The 27617-nt window shown below is 30.2% G+C and overlaps 1 protein-coding gene across 2 annotated transcripts in view; it reads left to right on the top strand.

The window, feature by feature from the left end:
* Positions 1-5155: 5155 nt before the first annotated feature.
* Positions 5156-27617, top strand: part of LOC129983845 (protein outspread-like) — a 168115-nt gene continuing 145653 nt past the window's right edge. Inside the window, exon 1 of one of the 2 annotated variants that reach the window (XM_056093505.1) lies at positions 5156-5412. The gene's annotated coding sequence lies outside the window, so the exon portion shown is untranslated. The remainder of the gene's footprint in view (positions 5413-27617) is intronic. The other variant, XM_056093504.1, reaches the window with a different exon arrangement.

Here is a 27617-nt window from a genome sequence, read left to right as displayed (position 1 = left end):
TTTTCAAAAAGTGATCTGTAAAGAGTTTTGCTATTTAAGCTTGTCTAAATTTGCTACTTCAGAAATTATGAATATCGAGATTAAAGAAAATCTATATAAAAAAAAAATAGATTTGAAAATTTGGGGAGGAAAAGGAGTCCCTAGAAGACTAAATCCCGCCCTACTCATTGTGCTTGCGACATAATGGAGCTTCCTTTTTTTTGCCCGTTGTAAATGCCAGCAACACCTGTGCCTTTCATTTCAACTAGTGTGTTATTCAATCTAAAATGAGTGTGGTAATCTAACTGATCAGCTAGATTGCTGGACCTATGATGATATGCGATATACAGTAGACTCCCGATTATCCGCGGTGCGGATTATCCGCGCCTGCCGCACAAAGTTTTTTTTTTTTTTTTTGACTGATTTTTTCAAAAAGGTGCAGTTTTACAGTTATGCTTTTGTAATTACATAATACTTTACAGTATTAAAACAGTACATATGTATTCATTTTTCTGTGGATCCTTGACGCCTCCCGTAAATACAAAGCACTTTTCTGTTTTCATTAACAAAATGCATTTTAGGTTAGTTTTGAGTGATATACTAAAATATTAAGCGTTAGTTAAACATTTCCTGCTGTTTATTTTACGTTTTATCGTACATAAAACGATTTTTCAAAGTTGGAATGACTGTTTCCTTTTTTGCTATACCCGTTTTTAGCTTTTTTCGGATTATCCGCGATTTTTGTTATCCGCGGCGGCCGCGCCACCCAATTCCGCGGATAATCGGGAGTGTACTGTAGAAGCAGAAAAGCATATTGAATCGCTTAATTATCTAGTCGATAGCATTCCAGTATCAGACACAGGGAAGATACGAGGCGGGATTTGAATCTTCCATAGTATTAAGGATCCCATGCGCTTTGACCCTAAACAACAAGTGTAGTCGGAAAATCCCATACCAAATTTAATATTTTAAACCTCTGTAAGAACTTGAGATCATAGTTACGAACATTTTCTTGCTGCATTTTGGTGTATTAATAATGTAAATTACGATTAAAATGCTTCAAAATGCTTATTATTATTTGCTTCATAACGTTTATGAATTTTTTTAATTATGATTTATATCTCGTATCTATTGTTCACTACTGCCATGCAAGACATTCAGTCCTATTTATAGCTCACAATTTTATTCAAGAGAAGGCAGCTAGTACCTTTATTAGAGAGTAAGCGAGAAAGCTTCAGGGAGACCACTTCCGTTAGTTGATTATTCTACATATTTACTAACATTAAATGCATAAGAGGCCAAAATTGGGGGTATCTGCCAGAAAAAGTAAATTTCTTTAGATATAATTGCCGCATTGAAGGGAGGCAGTAGACTCTCCATGGCCGAATGGTCATGGCACTGATCTCATGGTCAAGAGATTGTGGGTTCGAGTCCCGCTAGAGACAATGCGATTCACAGTTTGTGTAAATATTTAATTCCTTGATTTTATGTTTCCCTTTATTTCATGTTCCAGAAGATTCTGGACATTTCTTTAGTTTACCAGACAAGTGTTCTGGACTTTTCTTACTGTCCCGAGAAAAGTATTTTGTAACTTTCCCTGCTAGTATAAAAGCAGAAGATTTGTCAGTCACTATGTTCTCAGTTCAGAGTTGAGTTAATAAATTGGTTTGGCTCTACTTCTTGTGTGTGTCATTGCGTTCCACACTAAAGTATCTACGTGACATAATGATACAATGTATCACTTCATCTTGAGGGAATGTCAAAAATTATATTTCATTGGAAAGATAATTCAACCAAGAATGCAATGCAATTTTTGCTGACATTCAAGTTTATCAAATAAAAAAAATGTCTGATATTAAAAAAAATGGGTCTAAGAAAATTCTAAAAATAATACGAAGTTGCGTTCATTTTATGCACTAACAACGTTTTCCCGTATAGTATATCGTTTAACTTTTTCAGGAAAAGGTGGTTCATTTCCTGAACTACTTGTATCAAAGTATTTATTGAATTACTAAATTTTGAATCATTTAATAAAAGTATATTTTTAAAACTTAAATGTATATTATTTTCGTTAAGTGGTTTAAAACCTGCATCACAAAGCATTAAATATTTTTATATAAATAGAAATAAACTATTAAATTTAAGAGAGTTAATGTATTATGTACGTTTTATTATTTGAGTTTATATTGCTCGGTTGCCTTTGATTAACAATTTTCTTTAGTTAGCTGCATGGAAATCTGATTGAATTATTACTTAGGACAACACTGGGAAATTATTATCGTGAAACTACCTTTAACACACGATAAAAAATAATATAGAATCCAATGCTGTTAAAGCACATTATCTTCATAGTCTTGCTACATTGTCTTCATAGTCTTGCTACATTGTCTTCATAGTCTTGCTACATTGTCTTCATAGTCTTGCTACATTGTCTTCATAGTCTTGCTACATTGTCTTCATAGTCTTGCTACATTGTCTTCATAGTTTTGCTACATTGTCTTCATAGTCCTGCTAAGTTATTCAATAGGTACTATGGTTTTGACCGCACATTATAAATGATATTCTTATGAAGGAAAATACGAGGATAACTCCTGAAAAATCTTGACAATTTCATTTATTTTGTAGATTAAGGTCATATTTTTTAAAGCTGTATAATTAATTGCATAATTTTGGGTGAAAGGTTTGAAGTGGAAGTCAACAAATGAACGACCGCCCCACTTTCCAAACTTCTATATAACATCAATGTGAAGATTTTCCTATCTTCGACATCAAAATCAAATATACACTAAACCTACTTACTCAACAGCTGTTCGGCAAGACAAAATCTGAAAAAACTTGATACTCCAATTTCGACAGACTCTTTCAATTACTTCTTCTCTCAAAGCTTGCCGAATAAGTTTGAAAGGGTCCAGAAATTGAAATGATGAATGTGATGATGAATATGATCATGATGAATTATCTTATTGTAATGAATATGGATAAAAAATGAAAAATTTGTAGTTAATTAATCTTTGTAAAGAGGATTTGAAGGCATTCGTAATTGTATAGGCGGTCGCTTTATAAAATGATGACATGAGAGAAACAAAAAGACTGAATGATTTCTACAAATCCACATATAAAACGGATGCAAATTTGCTAGACCTAACATAGATATCATTTCAATAATATAAATGATAATTAAGTGTTTATGAATCAGTGAGGACTATTTTATGCTTAAATAAAAGGAATTACAATTTTCCTTAAATACATTAATAAACAAGCAAATTTGGTGGAGTTTTTTTAGAAAAACTAGCCGGAATGGTCACCTCAAAACTAACTCTTTAATAATTTTTTTTATAACAGAGAGCGCCTTGTATGGCAGTGGCGTACAATAGTCTTGAAATATTAACTTTTGGTGTGAATATAACGTTTTTATTGAACCGGTCGTGTCATTCTTGGCGAATTATTTGGCGGTTAATGCCTGACATGCGATAATAGTATCCAAAAACTGAATTTGTGTTTTAAACACATTTTTCTCAAACTATTTTCTCAACCAATTGAAACCAATATTTGACACAAAACTGTACTTATTCTCGTAAAATTCCATACCAAATGTAATATACTTAAGTATCTGGATTTTTTTAATTATCGCTTTTACTTGTTTCTAAAAGTATAAATCGATAGACAGTCAATCCATAATTAGATTTGGCTCCAAATTTGACAGGTGTCTACACTATACATGTTAAATCTGAGTACCGAATTTTATCTATCTAGCACTCTTCGTTTTGTAATTATCGTGTTAAATTATATCCGAACAGCCGGACAGATTGGCTTCATCCGAACAGATTTTACTCAGAATTTGACAAAAATCTACAAATTTAGTGTAAAAACCGTATACCAAATTTCAACCGTCTAGCTTAAGGCGTTTTTAAGTTATCTTAGACAGAGATAGACTGACGGATATTTTCTAAAAATGTGGTTTTTGAACTCAGCGAGGTCTAAAATGAATGTGAAGATTCGTCAAAATCTCGAATTTGAATTTAACGATTATTATACTTTGTACTATGTTTTATGAGAAAGTAAAAATTGTAATGGATTTTACAGCTGTGAAATATTTTTATAACGCTTTCATCTAAATTTGTCTGATAGTGACTTAACTTAGACTATCAGTATTGGTAGAATTTCAATGATATAAAGAACAAATTTGTGAGGTCTTCGATACTGAAAGCAAACTTTCACGTGCATCGAAAATAAGATTTCGCAAAGAGTCATACATAATACAATTTATTAAAAAGAAAAAAATAACAGAAAAATACATGAACATTTAAAAGAATCTACAAATTTAGCATTCTTTATGAAGATAAAAAAATGTTGCTAAATTTGGTAAAAAAAAATTCTGTTTAGTAATATATCATATATGACAGATGGACTTTCAGTTCCAGCAGTATAGCATGTGGATATTATCATGAAAAAAGAAAAAAATAATAAAGATACTAGAAATGGCACTATCTGAGACAGAATCTTGTAAACAACCCCAATTAGATCATCTGTTTGTTTACTATAGAAATTCAGCTATGTATGGTTAAATAATGGAAATAATATTTTGTTAATTTTTTTCTGGATGTTTTGACAATATTGACACTGTTCAATTACGAAAAATTAAAAAAAAAGTATGAAAAATAAAACTAAAAATATGAAAAGAGAGCTAGAAAAAATTGTTCTAAAAAAGTCTTCTGAGTAAGCTGTCTGAGTTATTCCGATATCCCTCCCCCTTTGCGTAGGGGTAGTCTATACGACAACAACTTTTCCGCTGTCTGGTATTTCCAAAGTCCCCCATCACTAAAGACGTAAAAAAAAAAAAAGTCTGGTCTGACAAGAGAACGTTCGCTTTTCTTCCTAATCCATATCAATGCATCTCTAAATTACTTTTTTTTAGAAGAGCACAAAATGTTCCTTGATCGGCTGAGAGCTTATCGTAATCTTTTATCAACTTTATTTTAAAAAGCGAAAAGAAAAAAATAGAATTCTACACAATCCACAAGAAGTACTTTTCTTAAAATTCCAGTTGGCGATCGCCTGGTGTCGAATTACGCCGTGGCAACCCTGCAGAGAGTGTCTGCCTTCCCCTCCCGCGCCTCTGCAAGAAAAACGAAAAAGAAAAAAGAACGAAAAAAAGTTCGAAAGCGACCGAACAGAACGGAATGACTGTTCCATTCGTATCGGACGTTCCGTTCCGAGGAGTACTACCAGAACTGTGTTTGTCCGTCTGTGCGTTCTAAACCGAAGTCTAACCTGTGTCACGCGCGCCATGATATGTGTCTGTTTGTTTATATTCTCCTGTCTAGGTGTTAGCTGTGACATTTGTCTTCGCTATGGAATGTTCTCTTTACTCTTAAATTGATTATTTTCAACCACAGCAACCGGTTTTTTTCCTCTTTTCTTCTATTCTTGCAAGTAAGTGAATTTTAGATTTAGTTTAACATAACACAAATTTGTTGCGATTTTTTTCCTTCTTATTTTGCACAAAAAAATATTTATTTCTTTTGGCAACATGGTTTCTTAAAAATTGTTTAGTGCCTTTATTTTAAAATTAAGAATTACTTTAAATTAATATTATATTAAAAAATATAAATTGTTGTTTGTTTAATGTCATCAGTCATTCATAAATTGATGATTTTATTTATTTTATATTTTTAAATCACAGAATTAAAAAAGGAATTACAAAAATCGTTTGCCAGTTGTATTTTTATAAATAATTTCGTCAGATTTAAAAACAACTTAGAATTTCCTAACAAGACAGAAAATTTATTTCCAATTATAGATAAAGACTGATGTGTAAAATGATCTAAAATAATAAAATATAGTCTTTTTTTTTTTTTTTTAAATAACACTGGTAATTTTTTGGAGTGGAGGCGGAGGTATTAATTCCTTCTGACTAGATTTTTTTATTAGTTCCTTAAATATATGCAAATGCTTCTTTAGAAAAATATTGAACTTTTTTATTTCTTTTTTTGATAATTCTATATCTGTAAGTGAAATTTTTTAAAAACTTTGTAAATCATATGGTATAAGCGAACGAAATGAAAAAAAGGGGGAAAAAAGAGATGAATTTTTGATTTTTTGATGAAAAAGAAGATATTATTCATCATTTAAGTGAACGGCATTTATTTCATTGACAGTTTTAGCATTTTTTTTGTTAAAATTGTTATTTGGAACATTAAATAATATTTGTTTTCTCAAATTACAAATAGCTTTAGAATCTAAATCAAATCAACTTTACCGCTTTTTTTTTTCCGAATAGAAAAGAATAATTTGTGTTTTAAATTTTTCTGCTTTTTTTAATTTGTGGAAGTTGAATTGGAAATAATTGGGTTATATTTATAAACAATCTATTTTAAAAAATTAACTAAAACATATTTTACTCAATTCTTGACATTGTAACTTTAGAACATGAGACATTTTTAAAGATATATTTAGAAATTAAAACAAAACGTTGATCATAATAATGATCAATTTACTTTATATTGGTCATTATTATGATTTTCATATTTTTACCAATATTTTAAAGATCATACAAATTTCGAATAATTTCTTTGATAATCAATTTTATATTCTTCAGGTTGTCATTTCTGTCAAACGAAAAAATAGTTTGAAATTTATAGTCTTCATGTCTTGTGAAAAATGCAACAGTTCTTTATTATCTTTTTTTATACTATTTGAAAAAAAAATGGCATATGCAGTGATTGATATGAAAAAAAAAAAGACTCATTTCATATTATATTATTATTATATATAAGCACAGAATGAAAATCTATTTTTAACGAAGAATACTTCGCTTCTAATATAAAACATTTAAAACTTTTTCCAGTGATTATCCAATTTCAGTTAAGAATAATCGACCTGCTACGAGGAAAAATTTTTTTCTCATTCTCAGTTATCAAAAGCATTCATGAACAAATTAGCACCCGAGGCTATATTAGAATACCCCTTTCTTTTTGAGGAAGCCAAATTGCACTGATTAAAGAGATTTTTCTTTATGTGAAGGGGTGAATTTTGATATTTTGCTGTCCCAGGCAAGCAGTACATATCACGAAGCCCTTCTTTTTATAAACTGATCAATTTAGTTTTACATTTCTATGCATTTTTAACCTATCAATGTTTTATTTTAAGTTAATTATTTTTTATTTTATTAATTTTGTGAAAATATTTTATTTATTATGACTGCATATGCTTAGATTCTACGTTTATTTCTACATAATAATATATAAGCAGACCTTCGATGTTGATAAAGATTCGAATAACTTAATGAACATGAATGTACATATAAGGACTTGATGTTTGTAGAACATATGAGATATTCAGTTATAGTTAATAAAATGCTAATATTTAATGTTTTAATTCACAGATTTTTTTTTACTTATAATCACAAGCAGATATAGAAACTTGGCTATTTATACTTGGTTAAGTGTTAATATTATCTAATACTTTATAATTCGTAGAATTTATATTTTTCACAAAATAATTTGTTTGGCAACCTGGAAAATAAAGACCTTTAATTGACTTCTTGCAATTATCGTCCCAGCCTAGAGGTCCTAGGCAGCTGCCTTCGATTGTGTGTTGTGAAATGATGACAAAAATTGGAACCCTATTAAAATGAACTTTATTTTCAATGATGTTGTGATATGTATGCTGTAATTTTGATGATTTTTTTGCCTCAAAATTTAATTTCGTGATTTAATTTATCTTATTTAAAAGTGATATAATTCTATATGAAATAAACAATTCTTAAAAGCGGCACTACAAATAAGTTATTTTATTTTAAAGGAGTAAAAAATGTATATATCTAAGAAAATGTGTAACAAAATGTTATTTCTATTTCCTACGTTAGAAGATTTAGAAGAAAATATATGAAGGAGTAAATACATTCATTTCGCCACGTCTTTTTAAAGGAAATATAAATTTCGTCCATTTTTTAATGTGTTTTCTTTATGACACGGAATAAATATATTACTCTTTTATCTCCCCTGCTTCCCCAATGGCAGTGGCGTATCAAAAGGAAATAAAGACAGAGGTATATTTCGTATTCACATTTGACATTATAAAACGAGGCAAACGTATTACTATTTTATTTTCACTGCTATCCTAATGACAGTGGCGTACTAAAAGGAAATAAAAACAAGAGAATTATGAACGTTATTTCTCTCAGTATTAGACATACTGGTAGTAATAGTGATGCATTATAAAGCGAAATGCATATTTATTATGCATTATAAAATAAATGTATTACTATTTTATTTTCATTGCTGTTCCAGGGACAGTGGCGTGAAATAAAGACTGGAGAATTAAGGAAGTTATCCTCCTGATAGTACTCGCATTTGACTTTATAAAATAAAATCTGTTACTATTTTATTTTCATTTTTCCTTCCAATGATAGTGGCGTACTAAAAAGGAATAAAGATAGGAGAATTAAGGACTTTATCCCCCCCCACACACAGTGCTCATATTTGGCATTATAAAACAAAATGTGTTACTATTTTATTTTCTCTTTTCTTTCAATGGCAGTGGCGTTCTAAAGAGAGATAAAAGTCAAAGAAATTAAGGCAGTAGATGTCATATTTGTCATGAACCCATAGTAGCCAGATTTGGCAATATAAAACGAGGCAAATGTGTTACTGTGTGTCTTATTCCCCCTTTGTACGCTACTGTCATCGGAAGGGCAGTAAAAATAGTAACATATTTACTTCGTTTTATAATGCAAAATGTCACTACCACAGGGGATGGGAATGTGTTACTGTTTTATTTTTGGCAGTGGTGTACTAAGGGAAATGAAAACAGGGGAATTAAGGGCGTTATTTCTCCTCCCCTGTGGTAGTGACATTTTGCATTATAAAACGAAGTAAATATATTACTATTTTATTTTTACTGCCTTTCCGATGACAGTGGCGTACAGAAGGGGAATAAAGACAGAGAAATTAAGGACATTACACCCCCTCATAGTACTGACATTTGGCATTATAAAACGAAATGCATTACTGTTTTATTTTCTATGTTCTTCCATTGACAGTTGCGTACTAAAGACGTAAATAAAGTTGCGTAAATAAGTCAGAAGGCGTCGCATTTATCATGACTCCATAGTAGTTACATTTGGTATTATAAAGCTAGGCAAACGTATATTATTTTATTTTCACTGCTACTCCAATGACAGTGGTGCACTATGTAAATAAAAGCAGAAGAATTAAGGGCACTATCCCCCCCCCCGTAGTATTCATATTTGGTTATAATAATGATGCATTTTAAAACGAAGTAAATGTTTTGCTCTTTTCATTGCCTTTTCGATGATAGTGAAGTACTAAAGGGAAATAAAGACAGGGGAATCTAGAATCCCTCCATATAGTATTCAGATTTAGCATTATAAAACGAAATCTCTTACTATTTTATTTACTATGCCCTTTTATGACTAAAGGGAGATAAAAGTCAAGGGAATTAAGTCAGAAGACGTCACATTTATCATGACCCCGTAGTAATCACATTTGGCATTATAAAACTAAGCAGAGTTTTACTGTTACTATAATGACAATGGCTTTCGAAGGGAACTAAAAACAGAGAAATTAAGGGCATTATTTCTCCCTAGTAATCACATTTGGCATTATAAAGCGAGGCAAATATATTGCCAATTTATTTTTACTGCACACCCTTTGCCAGTGGCGTACTAAGGGAATTAAAAGAGGGGAATTAAGTTGATTATTTCTCCCGTAGTAGTCACATTTGGCATTATAAAACATAGCAAGTGTATTATTTTTTATTTCCACTGCATTCCAATGACAGTTGCGCGCTAAGGGGGAATGAAAACAAGGAAAGTAAGGACGTCCCCTCCACTTAGTAGTTTACATTTGGTATTATAAAACTAAGTAAACGTGTTGTGATTTCATTTTCTCCGCCTTTCAAATGACAGCAGCATTCTAAAGGGAAATAAATACAGGAGAATAAGACGTTATTTCTCCCCGTTGTAGTCACATTTGACAATATAAAACGAAGCAAACATTTACTATTTTGTCTTCACTACTTAACAGAAGTCAGTGGTGTAACAAAAGGAAATAAAAACAGGATATATTTATTATTCCTCTCATAGTAGTCACATTTGGCATTATAAAATGAATCAAATATATGATTATTTTATTTTCACTCCTCTCCCTGTAACTGTCTGCTATGGCATTTATGCCCATTTTGTTCTCGCATAATGTTACTTCTTGATACGCAGAAAAATACTTTCTTTTCCTTTATTCCAATGCAAAGTTGAACTTCTATTATCCCCTTACTGTGTAGGTGAAAGTATCTCCCCCCTCCCTCTCTCATATAAAAGAGCTCGTTAGTCCCTTTCAGCAACATTGAAACGTGTGCTCCTGTGGAGTTCGGAGCCATGCAGATGTAATTGCTGGAAAAATATCTATCTATTTTGCTGTCTTGGAGTCTGAGAAATGGAGGAGGTCAACATCGCATTAACAATGCAACATGGTGCGCCCCCTGTGGTTGACCTCTGACATTGGAAATTTGTCTCCTTTTATATTGCACGACGTATCAATGCGTAACAAATGCCTTCTTTCATATCCCCTCAAACTTTCTTTTAAATGCTACTATGTTACTTGAAAAAGGAATAAAGCCAAAGAATAGAATTCCTTTTATCAGATTTCTTATATTCCAGATTTTCTTAAATTTGTTTTGTCCATTTGGGACTTATTTTTGCCAATTGTAATTTTTATAGAATTATTTATTCCATATCAGTTCTGGTTTTCCATGAGTTAGTATATAACATAAACAAGACACCCATTAGATAAACGATTTTTGGTACAGGTAATACAGCATGCCAATTGTTCTATCGCTAGAAATTACCCAGCATCGATTTAACTTATCAGCAGACATTGTTTCGATTGAAATTCGCTAAATTGATTCAGAAAATGGCTTATTGTATTGAAAAACGCTGTTTAACAATATCTATTCCATCATGCACAGAAAAGCTCCGAGAACATTTCGCTCCCTATTTACTAGTGAAAACAGCTGTGCGCTGAATTGCTTACTGTGCAGAATTATCCATTTCTTCCTGTTTAGCAAACAACATAACTTCTAGACAGACGATTTATTATGAAGATTTAAAGTTAACCGAAAAACAGAACAAATAAATTGAAAGAATTGCTCTTCCGCAAAACGAAAAAAAAAAAAAAAAGTTTTACGAATATTGATAACTTTGTACTACTGAGCTGACCTGTAAGCTCAGTAGTACAGCTGACTTTTAACGTTTTTAAAGATCATTTGGGATATTCTAACGTTACCATTTCATTTCGAAATGTCAACGTTGTTTTCAACAAATATATTTGATTTTATATGTTGTGATGGATATATGTTGGCAATTCAAACATTGAACATCATTCTATTGAAACTTTGATTTCGGTCTAAAAATAAGTTAAAATAAAGTTTAGAAACTCTTTGATTAACTGTGTTATTCTTTTCTTGTGAAAGATAGCGTTTATAAAAAGTGTAGAGCTTTTAGGTCCAAAAGAAAATTAAATTGCGCGAAATAAAAGCATTGAAATGCCCATATATTAGTTTAGTCTTTTTTCAATTAGAATTTTTTTTAGAAAAAAAAGTTGAAATGATTCTTTTAGTATGAAATACTATTTTAATGTGGACTTTTGAGGAAACTATGCCACAAGAGATGCATTTCAAAGACAGAACAAAGAGATGAATTTATTTTAAACTACAAAATATAATAAAGGAGAATCTGTTTGATGATATTAGTGTGATTTTACTATTTACATTAAGACGAAGATTGATGTATGCCAATGTAGATGCTAAAGGAATTTTTATTCTCTTAACTTGTAAAGGGAAATTATTTTGAAAAAGCCCTTTAAATGATAACTACTTTCACAAACTACTGTATAACTGTTTGTGATGTCATTTGAATATATATAATCGTCTGCTTTTTTATTTTGGAATTATTTCCAATTTTCGTTAAATAAATAGAAAAAAATCATCTGCTTTTTCTTTTGAAATTATTTCCAATTTTCGTTAAATAAATAGAAAAAAATCGTCTGCTTTTTTATTTTGAAATTATTTTCAATTTTCGTTAAATAAATAGAAAAAAAATAGTCTGCTTTTTTATTTTGGAATTATTTTCAATTTTCTTTGAATAAATAGAAAAAAATCGTCTGCTTTATTTTAGAATTATTTTCAATTTTCATTGAATAAATAGAAAAAAAAATCGTCTGCTTTTTTATTTTGGAATTATTTGCAATTTTCATGAAATAAATAGAAAAAAATCGTATGCTGTTTTCTTTTGGATTATTTAAAATTTCCTGAGCTAAAAATGTTTTTACTGTCGCTTTTATATCCTAGTAACCTCACATATAAAAACAGCATTAATGCTCGTAATAGCTTTTGATGCTCAAAAGATATTTTTATTTATTATATTATTGCTTATTGTCATTTTGTAGTTTTATCTCAAGATGATTTCCTGATAAAAATAATATAGATAGAGAATGTTAGAAATGTTTTCTTTACCTTGCGACGAATGATATCAAAATTACGCCTACTTTTGATAAACAGCAAAACGTAACTTTTCTGCTTATCTAATCAAAAAATAAATTTCATTTTTATCTTATCGAAACTGAGAATCTAATGGAATTTATATTCCATGTAAACCGTAAATGAATTTTCACTCTAATGTTGAGAAATCAGAAACTATTTCCTTGAATTAATTTTTTTAAATAAATAACATTCTTCGTGAATTTTTTAGTTATCAAGAGCGAAGATTAAATATAACAAATTAATTTATTTTATTTGTTGCTTATTTGTTCAATTTAATTAACTAGATTTTATTAGATATTTAATTATTTGTTCAAAAAATAATTCTTTCAAAAAAATTGAAAAACTTAAAAAATATAATTTTGTTGAACAGTAATGAACTTATGTTAATTGATTGTAATTATGAAAAACAACTGAAAAATCTAGTTTCTAATATATTATTTTTTCGAATGCTGTAACATGATTTTTGAACTATCACTTCTTTTCTAGATAATCACACCACGCTTACACGAAGCTATTTAATATACTAAATAGAACCAGACAATATGCACGGTCAGAAGTTTTCTGTGGACTCAAATTTCGTTGAAAATTTGATAGATATTGCTTATTAAACAATTTAAAATATATATTATATTTGAGTTAAAACAAATAAGCAATATTATAATTATTGCTTAGTTATATTAATTTACGGCATACATTTGTTTTTTTCTTCAAATAAACGTATTTAATAATATTTATAAAATTAATGGACTCAAGGACTTTAGGGCGTAAATGGAATTGCAATTTTTTTTTTCTTCGATTCGAATAGAATGCACGAGTGGCGAACAATTAAGAATCCCTTATTTGAAGATTGAAGAGCTCAAAGCTCAGATATACTGTTTCTAGTACATCGAATCAAAGTTCCAGTATACCGGTAACTCTGATTTTGGTACATTGGATCAAAACTCTAGTAACTTTGGTTTTGGTACATCGGATTAGAGCTCTGGTAATTCTGGTTTTGATACATCGGATCAAAGCTCTGGTAACTCTGGTTTTGGTACATGGAATCAAAACTCTAGTATGCCGTTCTGCTAATCTATAAACATTTTTCAAGGAATCTTGCAGAAAGCTAATGAATTTCATCATTTGGGAATAACTTTTCCTAAGAAATTTTTTCAACTGCACATTAATAATCGGAGGGAAAGAAAAAAAAACTTGTGTATTAAAAGTAGGGAAAAGAAGGTAAAAACTTATTTCCTGTGAAAAATGATTTTGTGGTTATATTACACCCGAAAGTGCAATTAGAGAAAGTACTTCTTCACACTTTAACCGCAGAAAAGTATTTAAAGAAAAGCTTTTGGTGAGTAAGCTTATTAAGCTTCACTTGAGTAAACCGCAAATCGTGCTTAGTGATTTTTATTTTTAACCCGGCAATTAATAGCATTCTATGAAAGAAAAAAAATTAATCATATCGATGTTGTTTTGTATGGATGACACTGCGCACTTTCATATCTGTTAACATATTTTTTTATAATAATTACGCTATCCCTAGAATTTTGTCAAGCCATCCCAAAGAATAATTTTTATAGAAAGGAAACAAGATATATACTAATTATATTTTTAAGAAATCAGAAAAATAAATAAATAAATACAGTACAATTCCGAGTAACCGGTTCGTGATTATTCGGCTTCCGTACAATCCGACCTTGTTTTCTTTTATCGTAATTAAATGAGAAATGCAGGGTGTCTAGTAAATCATCTATTAAAGACTTTTTCAAATCTATAAACTGTAAGTTTTGATTCTTATCTTAGGGTTACCTTTTTATATCAGTGTAATCATTTATCAATGAAAAATAAAATCAGTTGGAGCCAATTTCCTTAGGAATTAGGTTTGATTTGCGTTAATATATTATTTGTTTCCTGCATTTAAGTTAGGCACTACAGAATTTATGTTAAAATGTGAACAGTTTATATCCTTTTACTATTTCTCTAAATAAATTCTTGAAACGTGCAGCAGTATATAAACTATCAGTACAGAACCTTCTGTTTCAACTCGACACGTTACCGGCAACTGCTTCTATGATTTCCCGGGCCGCGACTGCGTTCAAATTGAGATAAACGGAGAGCTTAGAGAATGCATATGAGGTGAGAAAATACATATTATAACAATGAGTTTTGGATAAAAACTTTGCCTTCTATGAATTCATTTCTTTGCCTACCAATACCAGAATTCCGGCCTATTCGGCTTTTTTGTTATCCGGCCAGTCCTTCCGCCACATTAGGGCGGATACTCGGGAGTGTACTGTAAAAATTTTTTGTTGGCTTCCAAGTCGTGGATATTTTTGTCAATAAAGCATTCGATTGCTCCAAAAAGATTATTATACCGACAATAAAGCATTCGATTGCTCCAAAAAGATTATTATACCGACAATAAAGCATTCGATTATTATTATTCGACAATTTTTATTTTATATGATTCTCATAATCCTCCATCCCCCTTCATATGCAAGAGAATTTTTAAAATTTTATTTTATTACTCGTTTTCTTCGAGAAAAATATTTTTATTTCATATGCAAGTGCATGATCTCTAGATACATCGCCAATGGTTGTTTGTCCCCCTTCATTCCAAAGTTGCGAGGGATATAACAAGATAAGGCTTTGATGAACCCCTAGTAGCAATAACTGTATTGATTTGCTAATTTTATTCGTCCAATATTTTCTCTATTTTGCGTCTGTAGTAAACCAATCAGCATGCCGTATAATTATTGTACAAGTAAAATTTAAAATAATATTTTCATTTAGTTGGTACAATGTAGTTAATCAAAGTTGGTTGATATGATTAAATTAGTTCTATTAATATGGTGAATGAGCAGCTGGTCGCCGTAGGTGGCTACTAGTAATTATTTCAGATTGAGTTTAAAATTCTGCAAAACAAATTCGTTCTCTATTTTTTTTATACAAGAATTCGATTGGCTCGGACACAAATGGTTGATTATATTCCTAAAAGTTCCTCATTAATGTGTTTAAAAATACACACACGTACACACTCCTCAAAAGCTTTTTTTTTACCCTTCCACAAATTCATCATGGTTAATTTATTTTTAATCGCGGCGCCATCTTTGATTATTCTCATTGTTCGATTGTTCTTATCTTTCATCACTACCATTTGATTATTTTCGCGAATGGCAATATTTCTGAAGGAATTGACAGAAATTGATAATGTCAATATGGATTCAATTATGTAGATTTACATATTCATGAATCTTTTTATTTTCGTTATACAATGCAAGCATTTTAAGTTATTATTTTGCTGTATTTTATTTTTTTAATATTAGATTTCACATTTTTCTGTATGAAGTATTTATTAAATAAGCAAGCGCTATTGCAAACAAAAATAGGGATTTAAAGAATAGAGAAAGAACCTAATTAACTGTGTCGTATATAATAAATTATGAATGAATCTGTGATTGAAGTAATGTAACTGCGCATGACATCTAATTACTTATTATCTTATACTCTCTCGTGGCATTCCCCCTCCTTGTTAGAATCTCAATGGATTCCAAATATAAATCAGCGAAATATATTTGACACCTATCACATGAGTACGAATTGTCTCTAGTAAATGCCAAAACAACTTGACAAAAGAATAATTTCTTATATGTAACATATTAAATCAGAATCAAATATTAATTCGTAATGTAATTAAATACTCCAAATGAATTAATTGGATTCTTTTTCTAGGTAGTTTATTCAAATAAACTTAGGGCTTCGGATATACAAAATATAATAAATCACACCCTTTCTAGGGCCGTGGGAAGTATGCTTCCCACCAAATTTATCAATCTTTGTATGAATTTATGTAGACTGGCATAAGTTCTGACAAATTTTTTTAGAAAGACAGAAACTTAGATGCTTTAGTTCTTTATTTCACACAAAATGATGTCTTGATTTGTTATTTAATTATTAATTAACCAAATTAATTAATCAAATTAAATTTATCTAATAAGCTAAATGAATCCCTTTCCTTATTCTAATTTCAAGCCTAAAAATATTTTAACATAATATGACTAGAAAAAATGGTCCTTTAAAGGGTTAAAAAAATGGTCGAATTATGGTGTACAATGGAGCGTCGCAACAATACTATATCTGTTTGAATACTAAGACCCGAACAGATATTTTTAACTTAGTCTACTTTTTCTACCCCAAATCGAACTGAAATGCCACCTCTTAAAGAATAAGATCGCTCTAATTAACGCCAAATGCTATCTACAAAGATCGAATCAGTTGACCAGATGCAATTCATATAAACTTTTCCATCTCCGATTCGACAAGTGACTTTTAAATCGTTTGAATCGAACTGAAACAATGGAAAAAGTTTAGCACCTTCAGATTGATAAGATTTTTATTGCATACGAAATACAGATGGAAGTATAGGAATCATCGAAAAATTCGAAATCGAGATTTTGACGAATCTCCACGTTTTAGATCTTCCTAAGTTAGAAAAACAGATTTATGGAAAATATTTGTATGTCTGTGAGAAGATAACTGAAAAACCCTTTGAGCTTGATGGTTGAAATTTGGTATACGGTCTTAACACCAAATTTGTAGGGGAGGATTCGTCTAAAACACAGATACAATTTTTCTGATACTATTAATTGATAGTGAAAATGTTGTGGAAATCACTTCCGCTTGTTTAATTCATCAAGTCAATCTTTGTTCATCAAAATAGTTCTGTGTGCAAAACTATTGCAACATCAATTCAAACCACAATCAAATTGAAATTCTTGGAATACTTAAGATTTTTATTTTTTGCTTCATCGTAACTTTTATTTTTGAAATCTTAATTGCACACAGCTAAGCAAATGTCCATTGATTAATGGTAGCAGTCTGGTACAACGTAAATTAGTTATTTATTTTTTCTTTTGTAAATATTGCTCGGTGAATATCCTTTTTCTCTAAAAATGCATTTTCCCAACATTATTTGATTAAAACATTTTTCTTTAAAATTCCAACTAACACTTTCGTAATTTTTAAAGATTCTCATTAGATAATCCATTTATATTTATTCTCTTAATAGACCAATTTCCATCATTTTCTTTTATATAAGTCAGCGAAATTATAGAGATTATTTCTTCAAATAAATGAATTCGCAGAATGAACTTATGTTCTTGCAAATAATAAATTAATCTCAAATAATGCGATCTCAGATCTTGTGTTTTCAGTTTATTAGGGCAATTGTTGGTTTAATTACTGTTCCAACTATAAATTGCTGTAAAAGTATTTGATAATTACTTGTTTCAAATTCTGATCTAAATTTATTAATTTTTGTTTAATTATTGGAATGCAAAGGAAAGGTATTTTATAATTTTATGGATGAATTAAAATTACTTGTGGATTAAGACTTTACCTTTATCTGAAACCGTCTTTCTGTATAGCTATTGAGGTATCTGCCCTCCCTACATTTGTTTCAAATATTTGTATACTCTTTTTTTTTGCAATATTGTAATATTTTATGATCATATACAACTGAAGATGAAAAAGAATAGTTTTAGTCTCAATTTGGAATCGTACAGTTCTGAAAACTCATTATTGTTCCGCTAAATCTCAACTTAACTCAAAGCATACCTTCTGATGGGATATTTGAGTCTGAGAGTTATTAGAAAGCATTGCCATTTTCAATCACTATATTTCTTGAGTCTCAAATGTGGAGAAATGAAAAATTTATATGGATAATCTGCTGGATAAGTGTCAAAAGTTGATGGTACATTGGAGCAATCGCAATTTTGAATCGTGGTCAAAAGGCAGATGACATTTATGCTTCGCACTATTGAAAAGGTGTTTGGAATAACTTTGGAATTATTCGTTTCTTCTGATATCTGTCAAACTATTGAGAGTCATTGGCGAACATTGTCATTTGTAGTCACTATGCTTCTCGAATCAAAATCGGGTAGAAATGGAGAAATCGCATTAAGTATTGGTCTAAGATATCACTAGATTGATACAGATTGGTCTAGGGGATGAGTATGCCAGGTTGACACCGATTGATCTATGAGATGAATATCGCAGGTTGGCACTGATTTATGAGATGAGTATCCCAGGATGACACAGATTGGTCTATGAGATGGGTATCCCAGGATGACACAGATTGGTCTATAAGACGAGTACCCCAAAGTGATGCAGACTGGGGCAATCATAATTTTGAATCATAGTCAGATGACAAGGATGACAATTCCACATCCCAACAATTAAAAGATATTTGATGCAATTTCGAAATTGCGTTTACTTCTATTTAAACATTTCTAAAATATGGAGATTTATCTTCAATTTTTCTATCCTTGATTTATTTAATTTTAATCAAACAGTCGGGTATATTGCGGATTGTTAGACTCTCACACTAATGCATTGAAATTTTTTTTGACATTGTCATAAATTCATCTGTTATTGCACGTTCAATAAGGTATGTAGTAACTAAGTATGTAGTAACTAATGTAGTAGTCGTTCTTATTGCCTTGAGACTAATATCCGAAGAATTTCTTCGCTTTTTAAATTGTTTTCTTAATATTAAAGCTGCAAATTATTCTTTTTTATTAAATACATCTTGCATTGTCTCTCATATTAGCTGCCCAAAATTGTAGACAATCCCCTTTTTCAAATTATGTTTATGAAATCGTTTTTTTTTTTGTTTTTTTTCACTTTTGTATATTATAGAAAATAAAAATACCGCAATCTATAAATATTGGAAGCATTGTTCGTATTCTTTCTATGAAATATAGAAAATAAAAGCAATTAAAAAAATTCCACTTCCAGATTGTGATGAATCTTTACATTTTTGGCTACTTGAGTTCAAAAAGTGCTCACCAAATAACGTCTGTCTGTTCTTTGATAGTCACGATAACTCAGAAACTAAAAGGACTTAACAAATGAAATTTGGTATTTGGTCTATAAATTGTAAATTTCTATCAAATTTTAGATGACATCCATTTGTCATGAAATCTTTGTCTTTTTGTTTGCCTGCTTACATGTAACTCAAATCGCAACTATCTAGATGGGCAAAATCGTGCTTGTGATTGTTGTTGCTGCTACTAGTTATACTATACTTGTGAAATCGCAATTAATACATTTAAACATAAAAATAATTCATTAAATCAAAATGTGGTTAGAAAGTTTAAAATGATTTTTACGGAACATTGGGATAGACATATGAACAGATTTCCCGAAAGCTTTAAGGAATTACCATCGCTTTATCATTACTGTTCAAATTGAAAAGAAATTAAAAATTTAATGTTATGATTGAAGAGATCGTATTTCGTTTCAGCTGTAAAGTTATCGATGAAATTATAATTTGGCTTACGTGCCATGAAATTTATCAGTGAAAGATAATTTTGCTTAAAGCGCGTGTCTTAGATGTGGAGTCAATTGCAATTTTATCTGTTCTTTCTGCAATGCACGTGATAGTCTACCGTTTTCCCTTTTAAAATCTGAATAAACATATTTTTTTTAATTCCATGAGGTGTATACTTACCGCAAAATCAATCCAGTTTTAAATTTCTATGATAAGTTGTTAAAGCTGCAATCTCTTAATAACTTCAGAAACCACAAAAATATAAACAAATGCTTTGATCATAATGTGGTTTAACAATTAAATTAATTATTATTATTGTAGCAACATGTACAACTAATAAGAAAGTTATTGTATCGCAAATTTGTTGATGAAATAAAAATCGTATTGCCTGAAGAATATTTTTTCTAACACTATAACGAATTATCTTAATTATTGATTGATAAATTTAATTAACAAATCTAATTAATTTAATATCACAGGATAAGCGAATTTTCTAATTCGCATCAACTTTAATTCCAAAGATATTTTAGTATACATTTTAAAGGGGCAAAAAGTTTCCTCAAATTTCTATCTCTAGTTCGAGACATTGTAGCCTTATAGCATTTTAAGTGCTGGATTCGTCTTTTTTTTGAATTCTTCAGATCTAACTGGATTTACCATAGCATTCTCTAGATAACGATTTTGACACTGCAAAATTTACTGCAAGAATGACTCTCTAATACTATTATCATACTAATAAAGGCAAAAATGAAAATTCTTCTTTAGAATAAATGTCCTAAGAAGGCATTTCTTTTTATCGTTTCGTTAACATTAATAAAGCCGCACAAGTGAAAGATCTGATGGAAAGATAAAATTGCTCCATTTCATTACAACAATGAAAGATATTGTGGAAAATTGTATTTAAAACAAACTGTTGGAAACTTATAAAAGTTTTTTTAAAAAATGTGCAAAAAATTTTTTATCTCTGCAAGATTTTTTTCTGAATAGTAAAGTGATATAAAATTATCTTTGAGCGGTACTATTCTCCGAAGAATTTTTTAATAATTAACCCTTTCTATGGCCGTGGGAAGTATGCTTCCCACCAATTTATCAATATTTGTATGAAATTATGTAGGTTGGCGTAAGTTCTGACGAATTTTTTTAGAAAGACAGAAACTTAGATGCTTCAGCTCTTTATCTCACACAAAAGGACGTGTCTTGATTTGTTACTTAATTATTAATTAACCAAATTAATTAATTAATCAAATTAAATTTATCTAATTAGCTAAATGAATCCCTTTTCTTATTCTAATTTCAAGCCTAAAAATATTTTGACTAGAAAAAAAATGTCCCTTTTAAAGAATTAAAACAAATTTTTGAAGACTTGTGAAATTTTTTATAAAAAATGTGCAAAAAATATCATTGCTGTCAAATTACTTTCTGAATTTTAAAGTGGTGTAAAATTATGTTTGGACAATATTATTTTCCGAAAATTTTTTATTAAAAATTTAAGTTGAATTCTGGAAATTTTTTCTTAACCCTTTCTAAGGCCATGAAAAGTATGCTTCCCACCAAATTCATCAACCTTTGTGTGAAGTCGTGTACTCTGGCATAAATTCTGACACATTTTTTATAAGACAGAAATTTGGATGCTTGAATCTCTAATCTCGCAAAATAATGTCTTGATTTATTTAGTTATGAATGAACCAAATTAAATTTAATTAATAAACTAAATGAATCATATTTCTTAAACCAATCTCAATTCTAAAAATATTTTAATATATATACTGACTACAAAAAATGGCGTTTTAAAGTGTTAATGAGCACCTACTAGCCAAACATAAATACTAACAATTTTGGTAACACCAAGTCAGTCAGGAGAACGTTACCTTTCGTGCGTCACAGTTTTCATTACATGTAATTTGCAGATAATATCCCAACTTAAAACATCATGTTAAAAAAAGACCGATAAAGGGTTAGGACATTAACCACGTGACTTTAATTCCGGCAGAAAGGTAAAAAAAAAAAAAAAAAAAAAAAAAAAAAATGCACGTGAGTAAGAGAGATAGTGGCTGATAGCCAGCCAATAGCTTGTAATTTGGAACAATCTTTGCGTTATGCTGGACTAATTATTGACCCACTTGTAGCTTAATTTACGGGTAGAAGCGTTATTTAAGGCGATATAGCTGCTAATCGCTGATTGTGTAACGGCGACGTGGGACCGGGCTGGCGGCGTTTAGCTTACTGGGAACTGACATTGATTGCCCCGTAATTGTGAAAAGTGTTTCTTCTTTTTTTTTCTATCCCTTCGTAGTGCGCGTGTAGATGGAATAATTAATTTACCGCCGTCGTCCAGATTTCTCATAGCAAAGAAAATTGTTATCGTTCCTCTTCTGACTGCTATGCTGTCGTGTCCTGTCGTTTGGTGTTTGATATCCTTGTTGTGAATTCTTTTAAGTTCCTGATCTCGCACGTCTTGACCATTGGTTTTGTTTTTGATTATGATGTTTCCTTGAATAAAAGACGTGTCATGATACGTTTTCTCTGGAGATATATCATGATGTTTTGAGCTTTTATTTTTTCCTATATTCCACAATCTTTGTGGAATATAGGAAATCCAATCCAATGATATTTTATTTATAAGACAACATTTTCACTTTCCATTGTTGAAGAATTAATACAGTACATTTTGTGTTTAACTCCGTATATTATAAAGAAAAATCGCTTATGCATTTTGGAATTATTTCCGTTAAACAACTGATTCAGATATTTTAATAGAGACTGCAGCTTTACGATATCTAAATATTTATAAAATTTCTTTTATATAGCTCATTTCGTTTTTGAGATATCGCATTTGCAACTCGCAGATAGACAGACGGTTAGTCTCTCGACAGATTTGGTGAAAATGGTTTCTCTCCATTGTACAAGAATGGTTATAAAACAATTTATCAAATTTTACTTTTCTCCGTTTTAAAATTGTAGCGTTTGCATATATTTCGATGGGCTGAACGAACTTTGATCGATTCCATCCAAAATTTATGTATAGCTTGTTGGAGATTTTACGAACGGTCAGTAAATCATAATTCCAAAAACTCAGGGACGTTTAAAAGTAGAGGATTTATCAAAATGTAATCTCCAAATTTTTGAAAAATTATAGTTTTTCTCTTTTTATTTTCCTGTAAACAAAAAAGAAAAATGGCCTCTCTCTTTTTTTCGTAAAATCCCCGTCTTCATCTGGAACAGAATATTCTTTTTACAGGCTAATATTAGTGATGAATGTTTTGTGAATCGCTTCATGAATGATGTAAAATTCATTTCAAAACTCTGTACAGGATTTGTAACTATATGCCATATTTGGAAGTTCCATCTTCGATAGTAGTTTCTCACTTTAAAATTTATTAAACGAAATATTATTGCTTTTCTATAACTTCAGATCATATTATTATTAATCAAAAACTATTTTTGCACTAATTTAAGCTTTAAGAAAAGCTAACTGCTCAATAATAATTTAATTTCTGTTCAAATATTTTTCTGTAATTTAATAAGTTTTAAAAAAAGTAAAGAACTGAAATTTTTTTCCCGAAGCCTTGTCATTAGAACCATTGCAATAGGTAGTCTTCCTATAGGAATCTACCTAAAAATATTTGCATTATTTGAAATTTTTCAGCTATTTCTCTCATACAGATAGATAAATTTTGGGTAAAATGCATTCTTTAATATAAGCTAATATATTTATGGTATTGCGTATGCTATTTTTTATTATTTGCCAAATGAGAGAAAAACGAACATTCTTTTTGCTTTTTCTTACTAATTCTTACTTTTTGCGGTAATTTCGCTGCCAATTCCGCCAAATGAGTACAAAAACGAACATTCTTTTTGGTTTTTCTTACTCATTTTTATTTCTCATGTTAATTTCGCTAAATGAGTATAAAAACGAACATTCTTTTTGCTTTTTCTTACTTATTCCAACCTTTTACTGTAATTTCGCTGCCAATTCCGCCAAATGAGTACAAAAATAAACATTCTTTTTGCACTTCTAATTTTAATTTTCATGGTAATTTCGTTGCCGATTTCGCCAAATGAGTACACAAACGAACTTTCTTTTTGCACTTTCTTCTAATTTTCACTTTTTATGGTAATTTCGCTGCCAAGGGCATCCACATTGACACACGCGACGAATGGGTGAAGGAAATATCAAAAGCAGTGATAGGTGTCAACTGTCTCGAGATAATATCATGTGACAGGAGACAGTTTTTGCGGCCCAAAGGTCAGTGGTAAGCACTCGGCATGAGCAACCTTTGATGTCATTCATTTTTTAATTGGGTGAAAGGGTGGCGATGAATTATTTCAATGAAACAAAATATGAGCATTTTAATTAGCCGAAGCGTAGTTTTTTTTTTATATCTTACTTTCCACTACACTAAATATAGAAACCAGAAAGTATTGTTATCATTAAAAAAATTCGACCTCTAGATTTTGATTAATTTTCGTGGCTTGGATTTCCTCAAGTTCGAGATGAGCCATTTTTGCAACATTGTCGATTTATTCACCATGTAGAAGGGTTGGGCAGGCTGGATTATTAGATAAGCAAAATAGACAGTTGCCTATGGGATTTCGTAATTTTGGAATGTCCCAGACTTTGAGAGTTTTTATTTTCTCTTATACGTAGCTTAGAGCAAATATAGAAATCGTCAAAAACTAAGACCACCCCGAGTTCGAAAAAAATGTTTTTGGAAAATGTTCATTTGTCTGCCCGTGACAAAGATTACTAAAAAAACTTTGAGCTAGACTGTTGAAATTTGGTTACGGTCTTAATACCAAATTTGCAGATTCTTTTTAGAATCAAATTTTGAGTAAAATCTGCTCAGAGGAAATCCATCTGTCTGTTCGAATATATTTTAACACGACAACTATAAAACGAAGAGTGCTAGATATATAAGATTCGGTACACAGATTTAACATTTATAGTGTACACACCTATCAAAGTTTGAGCCAAAACCAACTATGGGTCGACTGTCTGTCGGTCTGCACTATCAGAAACATGTAAACGCGATAATACAAAAACGCAATGACTTAAATATATCAAATTAGAAATGGGATTTTATTATTTTTTTTACTACAATTCCAGTTTTGTGTCAAATCTTTACTATAGTCGATTGAGAGAAATGTGTTTAAAGTACAAATTTTATTTTCGAATGCTATTAACTACAAGTTGTGGATTAGTCGCCAAATAAACTCGCCAAGGATGATATGATAGATTCAGTAAAAAAGGCTGAATGCACTCCAAAAGTTAGTATTGCGTGGGTATTGTAAGCAAATGTCATGCAAAGCGTTATCTCGCATGACAAGTTTATTAGAGAGTATGCAAGAAAGATTTGGGGAGACCCCCTCCCGTTGGTTTCTTTTCGATATTTTCAATGTTATTAAATTTCGTGCTTCATTTGATTTATTATGTCCATATATTTAAGCAGATTCAAATTAAAATCAAATGTTTAAGTTTAAAACATTATTTTTAGTATTATTATTATTTTTTTATTTTCAAGGCATTTGATTTATTATGGCCAAATATTTAAGTATATTCAAATTAAAACCAAATGTTGTTTAAATTCAGAACATTATTCTTTTTTTTTATTTATATTTTCGTTTTCAAGGCTGTTTGCAAATCAGATAATTGTTTATAGTTATTTTGCAGTTGACTTACTACACAGTCCGAAAAAATTTTGTATTAAAGCATTTAAGGTGCTTTAAAGAAGTTTTATCAAAAAACAATTTTTTTTCATAGGCGAGACACTGACACCACCTCTCTCTGGAAAGCGTCTATAAGTGCTTGTTTACTTTACCAGGTTAATTTTGCTGCCTTTTTTTGAATTGCTTCATGCATGATGTAAAATTCATTTCAAAACGCTGTGCAGGGTGGACCGTTGCACTTTGAGTTACTAAATCTGGCACATAATCATATCTATGGTAGCAGTTTCTTACAAAAAAAACTTATAACTATTATTAAAACTTATTAATATTAATGCTTTTCATTAATTTCAGAACATGTTATTACTAAGCAAAAACTATTTTTGTTTTAGTATAAGCTTTAAAAAAAGTGATGAACTGTTCAATGATAATTATATTTTCGTTCAAATTGTTTTCTCTAATTTTAATAAGTTTTTAAAAAACATATTAAAATTAGAGAAAGAATACGTATAAATATATTTTATTGTTGTGAAATATATATTTATATATTTTACAACAATATTTAATTACCGCATTTATAATCGAGTGCGTTTCGATATTTTTAAATAATCGTTTATTGCACGTTATCGCTATTCTATGATAACTAAATTTTAAAAATAGATGAGTGAAGACTTAAAAATTATCACTATATCACGTTTCGGATTAGGTTTCAATTTCCTTTAATTTTATTTTGCATGTCTAATTGCATTTTTTTTTTTTTTTGCTCGTTTACTTTAAATTTTGTTATGTCAGTTTATCGTAATATGTATTATTTAAAAACCACATACATAGAGATGAAATTAAAATCAATATTAAAAAATTGATATCTGCTATCCCAAATTTCAAGTTGTGAAATATAAGTCATGTTCTCACAAGACTCATATTTCGCGATCGCCAACATTTAGAAAAGCGATGTTTTTTGACCATCTCTAAATCAATCGAATTCTAAAATTTTTTATTCGAGGCTAGAATTTTTTTTTCGTGAAAAACCGATTTAAAGCGGTTTTAAACAATCACGAGACTATCAGATTACGCATGCGTCGATATAAAAAAAAAAAAAAAAAAAAAAAAAAAAACATACATCGTGGATTTTCTTTTTTCTTTTTTATCTCAAAATCGTTCGAGCTTCAAACCTTTTTTTGCTAACTAGAAAAATTGAAAATTAGGAAAAGATGATATATTGACTTTCGATACCTCCCCTTGTTTCGCTTTCATTCCCATTTTCTCTTCTGAGCTTCTTCGAGTGATAACGTCTTACGATCCTGCCCTTTATTGGTCAGACAGGAGAATTGGGTACCTTCGCACCAAGTTGTTACTTTTGGTTGTCGATAAATCGCCACATGTTACAATCTTCTTTATCATTTTCTAATAACTCTATAAGCGAAAAACGGATGCCTCAAAAACGATGAATCGCCAATTTTCTGCCCTGCATTTTTGCTCGTGCATTTTCCCGATCTAAAATTTCAAAAGAACAAGGTTTTGAAATTTTGGATGGGGAAAGGGGAGTGAATATTGTATTGATAAAAGCCCATACAGAGCATATTCCAACCTTGGGGGATTGGATGGTTGCGATAATGAAATTTTAATATGCTAATTTTACGTTTTACACCAGGGCATTACAAGGGATGAAAAGCAATGGTTTGTTTGGCTATTTATCTTTGATACTCTACTGGTTAAGCGTCGATGATATGATTTTTCTAATCATTATTTGTGAATGCAGGCGTCCTTGAAGTAAAAAATTTTCTATAGAATGATATGCCTTAATCGCTCTTTGTTAGTGAAAGCAATTATGTGTTGCAAAATAAATAATCGAACTAGGAGATACACTTGGCTAGTTGAGCACAGTGATTGCATCCTTAGAGCCTGGGTATTTCAAGATATTTGAATCATTAAACTTCACTTGAGTGCTTAAGTCACTAAATTGCATAATCCGCTCTTTTCTATTGATATACCTTTTTTAAAAAAATATATCGTTTGCGTAAGAGTTGCGTTGATATTGACCTTCTAACTAAGTTGCTTTTTTTTAAAAATCAAACTATACGAAAAGTAATTAGATGCT

This window comes from Argiope bruennichi, chromosome 9 (assembly GCF_947563725.1).
Source record: "Argiope bruennichi chromosome 9, qqArgBrue1.1, whole genome shotgun sequence".
NCBI lineage: Eukaryota > Metazoa > Arthropoda > Arachnida > Araneae > Araneidae > Argiope > Argiope bruennichi.
Note: the sequence above shows the minus strand (reverse complement) of the source record. Positions and strands in the feature narration are given on the sequence as shown.